This window comes from Lampetra fluviatilis, chromosome 43, assembly GCF_964198595.1.
Source record: "Lampetra fluviatilis chromosome 43, kcLamFluv1.1, whole genome shotgun sequence".
Taxonomy (NCBI): Eukaryota; Metazoa; Chordata; class Hyperoartia; order Petromyzontiformes; family Petromyzontidae; genus Lampetra; species Lampetra fluviatilis.
Window position 1 is genome coordinate 3,061,518 of NC_136317.1, and position 9,957 is coordinate 3,071,474.

The 9,957-nt window shown below is 54.0% G+C and overlaps 1 pseudogene; it reads left to right on the forward strand.

The window, feature by feature from the left end:
* Positions 1-3,430: 3,430 nt before the first annotated feature.
* On the forward strand, positions 3,431-3,520 carry LOC144947132 (U6 spliceosomal RNA; annotated as a pseudogene).
* Positions 3,521-9,957: the final 6,437 nt, after the last annotated feature.

Genomic DNA, 9,957 nt, shown 5'->3' on the forward strand with positions numbered 1-9,957 from the left:
AAAAACACACGCGCGCACGCACAGGCAAAGATCCCCCGTGTAGCCTTCAACAGACTGTCGGGGCAAGTGATGTTAGCGAGCAGCACCTATGATGAAGGTCGGAACGGTACACGAGGGGGTGGGTAGCCAGCACCACGCCCGACCGCCTTTGTCTCCCGAGTAGCGATATTTACACACCGTACCAGGTAGTCATTTGAGGCTGAGTCGACCTAGGGGATCCCCAGGACCGGTTCAGATATTCGTCACTGGTTGTCCGTGAGCGGGAATCGAACCCGGGTGGCCGGGTTCGTAGCGCAGCGCCAACTGCTTTACCACCGCTCCCCCACACACAGACAAAAGACAAAAATCCCCCGTATAGCCTTAACAGACTGTAGGGGCAAGTGCTGTTAGCGAGCACCTATGAAGGCCAGAACGGTACACGAGGGGGTGGGTGGCCAGCACCACGCCCGACCGCCTTTGTCTCCCCAGTGGCAATGTTTACACACCGCACCAGGTACTCATTTCAGGCTGAGTCGACCTAGGGGAGGCCGAGGACCGGTTAAGATAATCGTCACTGGCGTTGGCCGTGAGCGGGAATCGAACCCAAACACAGACACACACAGACACGTGCACACTCTCACACAAGTCACGCACACACAGACACACATCCTCACACGAGTTGCACAAAACACACTCACATTCTACACGATGACCCACACAATTCCCTTCCCTCTTATCACTTTTTGTTCAAAAGGAAGAAAAAAAATGACACTTTTTTATATTTTTCTCCCCTTTCCATCCTTGCCCTGAAAGAATATTTACCCTACAAACAAACGACGTAGCGATGTAACTGCTTCGATATCAGTCTACCGCGAAAACAGATGACAGTTTACATTTTTTCTCTCTCTCTCTCTTTGCCTTTAAACTTGACAATGAGAAATGGACGCTCCAATCGCCCTCACTTCTGCTATATTTTTGTAACGGCCTTTAATGAGTCACCCATGTGCCATTCATTTGTCGTGACCTCATCATCATCATCAGCCAAGTTCAATCCACCGCTGGATTAAAGCCACGCCTCGCTGCATCACACGAGGAGTAACGATCCAGCCGGCAGTTGCTCAATGTCGTCGCTCCATCTCCTGGACATACGGACGCCCTCGCTCATCGATGGACGCCTTCCAAGTCCGTGGCTGGACGCCCCTTCGTCTCGAATCGAGAGGCGGCTCATCGTGACTCCCTGTGCCATCAGCGAGCCCCTCCTCGTTTTCAAGTCTTGAAATCATTCGGTCGTGTCTTTTTATTATTATTAAACTCTAAAATATATTTAAAAAAAATTCTAGGTAAGGCCCAAGACTGAGTTGCGTAGCTCTTTTCTCAGAAGCGACATGGCTGTCACAAATGATAGCTCAACGAAGTGGCTCATCACCACGTGGACATTTATAGCAGCCAAATGACTCTAAACGCGTTGATGTTGATTATAAAGGTGAAGGGGAAAAACCGGGAGGACCCGGAGAAAAATCCACGCGACCACGGGGAGAGAGAGACACGCAAACTCCAAATATACAACAGGCATCAGATCGAGATCGAACCCACGACCTCCTGCATAGCAGGCGAGGTAGTCAACATCTCCTAGCCACCGTGATGATGATGAGAGAGAGAGAGGCACGCAAACTCCAAATATACAGCAGGCTTCAGGGTCGGGATCGAATCCACTACCTCCTGCATACTAGGCGAGGTAGTCAACATCTCGCCGCCATGGCACTCCATTGTAGTGGTTACGACATTGTCGTGGTTAAACACTCGTAAAAAAAAGCATAGAGGAGTCTTTGTTTGTTTCTTATGAGTAACGTCTGATTTGAATTGGCGTTACGGCAACATTTCTCTCCAACATCATTAAACCGTTATCCCTTCTCCAATGTGCAGGACACGCGCATCTTATTATCTCATTATTGCAAAGCGTATTATTTTTATTTATTAAACAAAAAAAAGTGCCTTGTGAAAAAAATACTTCGTTTAATTTTTCTTTCCCTTTAAAAACGTAACTCAATCTGCGCGAAGTTTGATGGCGAGCGCCCGATAGCGCAACCGTCGCTTCACTCTCGATCCATTCTCGCCGCTTCGGGGCTAATCCGGGATTAGGACCGAACTCTGCCGCCGCTTTATTTTCGGAAAGGAATTTGAGGGCGGAAATTATTAATGTACCCTTCCATTAGGGGCGAGCCGCCAAATGACTTCGGCGACCAGAACAATTACGGCTACGCGCGCGCGTGTAACACACACGCGCGCGCACGCACGCACGCACGCGCACGCACGCGCGCGCACGCACGCGCGCGCACGCACGCGCGCGCACGCACGAAGATCCACCCCGTGTAGCCTGTAACAGACTGTCGGGGCAAGTGCTGTTAGCGAGCAGCACCTACGAAGGCCGGCACGGCACACGTTACGGGGGTGGGTGGCCAGCACCACGGCCGCCTTTGTCTCCCGAGTAGCGATGTTTACACACCGCGCCAAGTACTCATTTTAGGCTGAGTCGATCTATGGGAGACCCAGGACCGTTTCGGATATTCGCCACCGCTCCCCGTAATTATTTGGTGATTCGCCAAATGACTCCCCAAAATAACAAGTAGATATTCACATGGTGACGTTTGCGTGTACCGCACGCACACGCGCGTCAAGTTGGTGCGCATGATGTTTTGCTAAGCCCGTTCGCACCATAATAGAGTTTTTTTGGGGGGGTTAGATCGTGTCATTAAACCCGCCACCAACAGACACGGCCAATTCGCGAGGTTTGTCACGTCAACAAAACGTGCCAATTCGTCACGGGTCCAGCACACCGCTTGTGTGTTAGAGAGTAAACCCACGACATCGTTTACAATTCGAGTACCGTGACAAGTTTCGCCGGTGATTACAACGACCAGCATCACCAGGCGACAGCCAGAATTGTGGAGAAATCCTCCCGATTGGCTCTTGGATCCACCGTTCCCACAAGTCGCTCGGGATGGTGCGATTCCTTTCAACCTCGCGGGGCAAGTGCAATCGTCTGGCAATCGAGCGGCGGTGCTGGTGGCGGTGGTGGCGGTGGTGGTGGTGGCGGTGGTGGTGGTGGCGGTGGTGGCGGTGGTGGTGGTGGTCGTGGTGGCGGTGGTGGTGGTGGTGGCGGCGGTGGTGGTGATGGCGGTGGTGGTTATTTAGCCGGGCGCTCGCCACGTACCGAACGCGCCGCTCGCTCGCTTGTGACGCCTTCGGGAATCTCCGCCAACACCTCCAGCACCTCCGATTAGCATGGTTGGCTACGTACGGTGCGAACGAAGTTGAACGTACACACGTACCACTGAACGCGTCGCTGAAACATAATTCCACGGTGGCTAGGAGATGTTATACAGGAGGCCGTGGGTTCGATCCCGACCCTGATGCCTGCTGTATATTTGGAATTTTCGTGTCTCTCTCTCTTGTGCTCTGGCAGTACGTGTACTAAAATTGTAACGATACAGAGAAGATTGGCATGGCCTCTTCGCAAGGATGACACGCGCATTCTCTTTCTCCCCGCGGTCGCGTGGATCTTTTCTCCGGGTCCTCCGGTGTTTCCCTCTATCCGCATTTAGAATCGACATCACGCGTTAAGAGTATTTGGCTAGTATGAATTTTCCGCGTGATAAGCCACTTCGTCGAGCTATCATCGCGTGTGGCCAAGTCGCTTCTGAATAAGAGCTGTACAGCTCAGTGCGCCTTACCTGGTAAAGTAAAAATAGCGAGCTTGTAGCTACCGTGATTTCCCTGCAATTGCCGCGTACACATCTTCAGGTTTTCAGCTTTTAATTTCATCTTAAGGTCACCCCAGTCACGAGATACACCAACAACAAAGACGGTAAACAACGCTTCATGTGCTGATATACTTTCTCTATGTTTTTTTTCATACTTCCTTACCCTTTGCTTTAGTTAGTCACTCCCATTGTGTTTTTTTATATCAGTTTTGTTGTTGTTGTTGTTTCTGTAGCAACTTTCTGACCCCGTGCCCCTACTCCTGGACATCTGTGAGAATAGAGCTCTGTAGGCCCATGGGATTCCTCCTCAGTCTAAATAACGATTCCGATTCTGATGTGCGGATTCTGTCCGGCGCGCACCATCGCAGTCTGCGCGGAACGTGGGACTCGTGGCGGGTTTAGGTTTATTTTCATTTTACATATTTTTTTTAAAATTCATATTATTGATGAGTTCTTTGCTATTGACGTTGGGTGCAATGGACAAGCCACAGCTCGCCTACGCAGCGAGATCTGTTTATTGTCAGAGCGCATGCTGTTAAGCGAGCACATCTGCACGCCAGCATATCACGTGTCAGGCGATGGTGTGGCCAGCACCAACGCCGCATACCCCAGCCGTCTTTGTCTCTCCATTGCTGCTGACATGGGCCACAACCTGCGGGTGGGGCGGGGAATTCAGAGTTTCCAATTGCCTACCCCTAAGTTTCGTAAAGGTGAACGCACACGCACGCACGCACGTTGTATGTATGTTGAACTTCGTTCTAACCATACGCAGTGGGTCAGGATGTGACCTGCATGGTCAACATCCTGACCTTGCAGGAGGAGTCGAACCCACGTGATGGGTACAACGCGATGTGCAATGTGGTTGTTATAGACGTGTACGTGTGTATGGCGACAGCGTGTGAGATCATCATCATCATCACCATCAACACACGATGAGCAGTAGCGGTGGGCATGGCCATCGTGGTGAGAGATTGAGGTCAGTCGGTCGCTCAGCTGGTAGAGCGAACGGCTCGCAATCGGAATGGTCGCGAGTTCAACTATAGTTCGAGGGGTTGATTCAAGCCCATCATTCCTCCGGGGTCGATACAATGAGTACCACTCTGTGGGTTGGGGGGGGAGCCTGGAGTTGAACGTTTGCAGGCAGCCTACAGTACGGATGTCTGCGGAGAGGGAGTTGCAGCTCTCACTCCATATGATGCCGTTTTGAATATAAAAAACAGGCGACCTTTCGGACAATGACCCTTCTTTATAGCAGATAAATAGGTCAGAGTGGATAACACGAGTTGGAGACTACGCCATTGGGGCCTGATGAGAATAACATTTACAAAAAATAATAATCTGATGACACCCTTGTTTGATATCTACATTGGCATAGGGACAAAGTTACATTCATAGTAGCGACTGAGTAACAGACTAAAGCCCGATTTAAAGCTTTCGTGACTGCGTGGATTCATCTTCTTGGTTCTTTCGGTAAAGTCACGTAGAAGGGAAATAATAAAAATAAAACATAATAAAATAATACGCTCCAAGCCTGGTGGTGTTTCATTCAGACGCTGTCTCCCCGACAGACCTGGTCTTCACCTGAGGACGGCTGCTTGCGTTGTGGCCGAAACGTCGTGAGAATTAATGTTTTATTTTTATTATTTTATTATTTCCCTTCTACGTGACTTTACCGAAAGAACCAAGAAGACTAAAGCCCCCTCGATAATTATCACAAAGTTAGCGAGTCCGTTCTAAATGGCTGGGCACTCCATCCGAGGGTGTTGGGCGCTGCCAGGAGACAGCTAAATCGCCGTGAGTCAAGGCGGAGGAACAACGCCAAGTTCTGTGCCGCGACGTTCGATGAAACGCGAGACTCCGACTTGTGAGCGTTCGCATCGGCTTAGCCAGGTGGCGCGCGCGCGTGCGCGTGCACGTGTGTACGTGCGGAGCGGTTGGGCTGTGTCGGTGAGTGGGGAGCGGTGGTGCGGTGGTTAGCGCAGTGTGTGTGTAGGGAGCGGTGGTGCAGTGGTTAGCGCGCTGTGTGTGTGGGGAGCGGTGGTGCAGTGGTTAGCAGGCTGTGCGTGTAGGGAACGGTGGTGCAGTGGTTAGCAGGCTGTGCGTGTGGGGAGTGGTGGTTCAGTGATTAGCGCACTGTGTGTGTAGGGAGCGGTGGTGCAGTGGTTAGTGCATTGTGTGTGTGTGGGGAGCAGTGGTGCAGTGGTTAGCGCGCTGTGTGTGTGGGGAGTGGTGGTTCAGTGATTAGCGCACTGTGTGTGTAGGGAGCGGTGGTGCAGTGGCTAGTGCATTGTGTGTGTGGGGAGCGGTGGTGCAGTGGTTAGCGCACTGTGTATATGTACGTGTGGAGCGGTAGTGCAGTGATTAGCGCACTGTGTGTGTGGGGGGAGCGGTGGTGCAGTGGTTAGCCCACTGTGTGAGTGAAGAGCGGTGGTGCAGTGGTTAGTGCATTGTGTGTGTGGGGAGCGGTGGTGCAGTGGTTAGCGCATTGCATGTGTGTGTGGGGAGCGGTGGTGCAGTGCTTAGCGCACTGTGTGTATGTACGTGTGGAGCGGTAGTGCAGCAATTATCACGTTGCGTTACGAACCCGGCGACCCGAGCTCTATTCCCGCTCAAGGCCAACACCGGTGACTATTGTCTGAACCAGTCCTGGGCCTCCCCTATGTCGACTCAGCCTAAAATGGGTACCTGGTGCGGTGTGTTAACATCGCCACCGGGAAGACAAAGGCGGCCGGGCGTGGTGATGGCCACCCACCCCCTCGTGTGCCGTACCGGCCCTCATAGGTGCTGCTCGCAAACGACACTTGCCCCAACAGTCTGTCGAAGGCCACACGGGGGATCTTTGTCTTTGTTTGGCGTGTGTGTGCGCGTGCGCACGACACCCGAGCGTATCGCATCGCCAGCTCATTACCCTCGGCTTTGACGAGGAATTCGTCGGATCTTCAATCGGCGGTGGGAGCCGAGGAGGAATTTGCGGTCGGAGGAGAAATTTGACAGCGTTGGGGCCGCTCCGTGAGAATGACAAAGAGGGCGGCGCCAGGAGTGACCGTGGAAATTGTTAAGCCACCACCGCCTTTTATACGATGAAGAAGGGGTACATTGCCCGAAACGTCGCCTGTTCTATATTTGTTTTGAAGGCCGCACTCACACACGTATGTATATGTACGTTGAACTTCGTGTGCCCCGTACGTAGGGGGAAGGATAACAAACCTAAGCACGAAAAGCAGTTCTAAAGGAACGAGTTTTTAATCTACGTTGAAAAGTGGCCTCCTAACATCGGACGGAAGAGCGTTCCAGACGGCCACAGAAGCGCATTAATGCCTCGCGGAGCATCGCTCCGCTGAACAAAATTGTGCCGCGGTTCAGTTTGCAAGTACGAGTTTTCGTTAAAAATCAATGTCATTTTTAAAAATATATTTGTCATGGAAGCTGGTTCGTAAGTGCGGGTGTTCGTAAGCCGAGGAGTTCATGGGGTGAAATTAATAGTCTGGATAGGAGACCTGGCCACAGGACCCTTGAGTATTTACAATCCCCAACACAGATAGACAGGCGTGGTTATTCGCTATCCAGATTGCCCCCCCCCCCCACTGGGTCACGTGAGCGCGTGGGAGGCCAAGTTAGCCAGCGATTTGAAAACCCCGGTCTCCACCGCCTTGCCCTCCACGCTCTTAGTCGAACGTCAATCCGGCCAACGAGTGTACCGGTGAGGGCCACGTAGCGGCTTTGGACAAAGAGGTGCGATTAATTCGGTCGTGGGCTGTGCAATAGCGTGAGTCGCTCTTGAATACAACTGCCCTGGACAATTGGCGATGCACCATTGGAACCTCATTTGATAATTGTAAATGCTTACCCCGAGCTCTCATACTCTGATGGTGCATTGTCTTTGAGTTGTGCGCCTTTTGGCGTCATCTGGTCCAACACCCATGTGAGACTAGGCTCTAAGGAAAGCTGTCTCGGGTGTGGACCAATCAACTTCAAGGACAGTGCACATTATTAGAGTTATGTTTTTGTTTGCATTATGACTGCAGGTATTGTGGTCTATGCAAACATGACTCCTTGTAAAAAAGGTGTCAGTTTTGTTGCCAGGTAAGGTTGGTGCGGCTGAGGCTGTTGCTAGGACTGAACCTTTGTTATGTAGACTGGTATGAGCTGGGAGGTGCCAGAGTTGTTAATTGTTAATTGTTGTTAATTTTATTTTTTACCTACGTGACTTTACCGAAATAAACCTAAGAGTATGTGCTTCTTCTTCTTCTGAACCTGTGGGTGCACGCATCCACTGTGGGTGCACGCATCCACTGTGGGTGCACGCATCCACTGTGGGTGCACGCATCCACTGTGGGTGCACGCATCCACTGTGGGTGCACGCATCCACTGTGGGTGCACGCATCCACTGTGGGTGCACGCATCCACTGTGGGTGCACGCATCCACTGTGGGTGCACGCATCCACTGTGGGTGCACGCATCCACTGTGGGTGCACGCATCCACTGTGGGTGCACGCATCCACTGTGGGTGCACGCATCCACTGTGGGTGCACGCATCCACTGTGGGTGCACGCATCCACTGTGGGTGCACGCATCCACTGTGGGTGCACGCATCCACTGTGGGTGCACGCATCCACTGTGGGTGCACGCATCCACTGTGGGTGCACGCATCCACTGTGGGTGCACGCATCCACTGTGGGTGCACGCATCCACTGTGGGTGCGTCCTGATGCCGTCTCTGGGGGTGCGAGATGCTCTTTCTGACAACCAAAGAGGGTGCAAGGCTGCAGTAAATGTGAAGAGCCCCACTGGCTTAGAGCCTTCCTGGAGGCCTTGCCGCCAGCAAGCAATCACAACTCAAGAGCCCCGAGTTTGATTTCTGCCCACGGTAAAAAACATTCCCAGTTGCGGGGCGATTAATCGATCCGAATTCTGAGCCAATCCCTGGGACCAACAATGGCGTGGTGGGCGGAGCGGGGGGGGGGAAGCCTTCGTCCAGCAGTGGAGTGACACGTGTGTGAGTGAATTCATGATAATGCCCCCCCCACCCGAGTAATCGATTCGCACCCCCAGGTGATTCTTGTAGCTAAAGTGGCAAGGGGGGGGGGGGGTGAGAACACGGCAACGATTAATAACGATCGTAATTAAAGCCAAATTGTTTGCACGGTGAAAATGATAATTAGCTTGCAGTGGAATGGGGGGATGGGGGGGGGTACGCGGATAGAGAAAGGGGGGAGGGGGGGAACACGTGGCCTCGGAGGGGATTATAAATAAATAAATGCAACATCAATCCCGGGGGCTGTGGTAACGGGGGCGGCACGACCGCGGTGGTGTCGCCTTGCACGCACGGCGCTCGTTAAGCCAAATTAGCGCTCGCGGCCCGACGATCCCCGGGGGGCGCCGGGCCGCGGTTTATTTTTAAGGCGCGCGCGGTGCCGCCTTGTTATACAGCGCGGCGCACCGCTGGGAAATCACGGGCTGGGGGGGGGAGGTGGGGGATGGGGGGGGTGGATGGGGGGGGTGGATGTGGGGGGTGGGGGGGGGCGTGGGGGAGCGTGGGAGGTGGTGGATGTGGGGGGGGATGGGGGGTGATGTGGGGGGGGGATGGGGGGGGGATGTGGGGGGGGGCGGGGGAGGTGGTGGATGTGGGGGGGCGGGGGAGGTGGTGGATGTGGGGGGAGGTGGTGGATGTGGGGGGGCGGGGGAGGTGGTTGATGTGGGGGGAGGTGGTGGATGTGGGGGGGGGGAGGTGGATGTGGGGGGGGGGCGGGGAGGTGGTGGATGTGGGGGGGGAGCGGGGGAGGTGGTGGATGTGGGGGGGGACGGGGGAGGTGGTGGATGTGGGGGGAGGTGGTGGATGTGGGGGGGGGGCGGGGGAGGTGGTGGATGTGGGGGGGGGGGAGGTGGATGTGGGGGGGGGCAGGGGAGGTGGTGGGGGGGGGGCGTGGGAGGTGGTGGGGAGGCGGCGGCGGTGGTTTGGGGCGGGGATCGACAGGAACGGGAGATCACACCGGTGTTGGCCGTGAGCGGGAATCGAACTCGGGGTCTCCGGGTTCGTAGCGCAGCGCTAACCACTACACCGCCGCTCCCCACCACACACACGGACCCACAGAAAAACACACAGACACACAGACACACAGACACACGCACACAGACACACACACACAGACCCACAGACAGACACACACGCACACAGACACACACACACACGCATAAAGACGCACGTGCATTGGCACGTG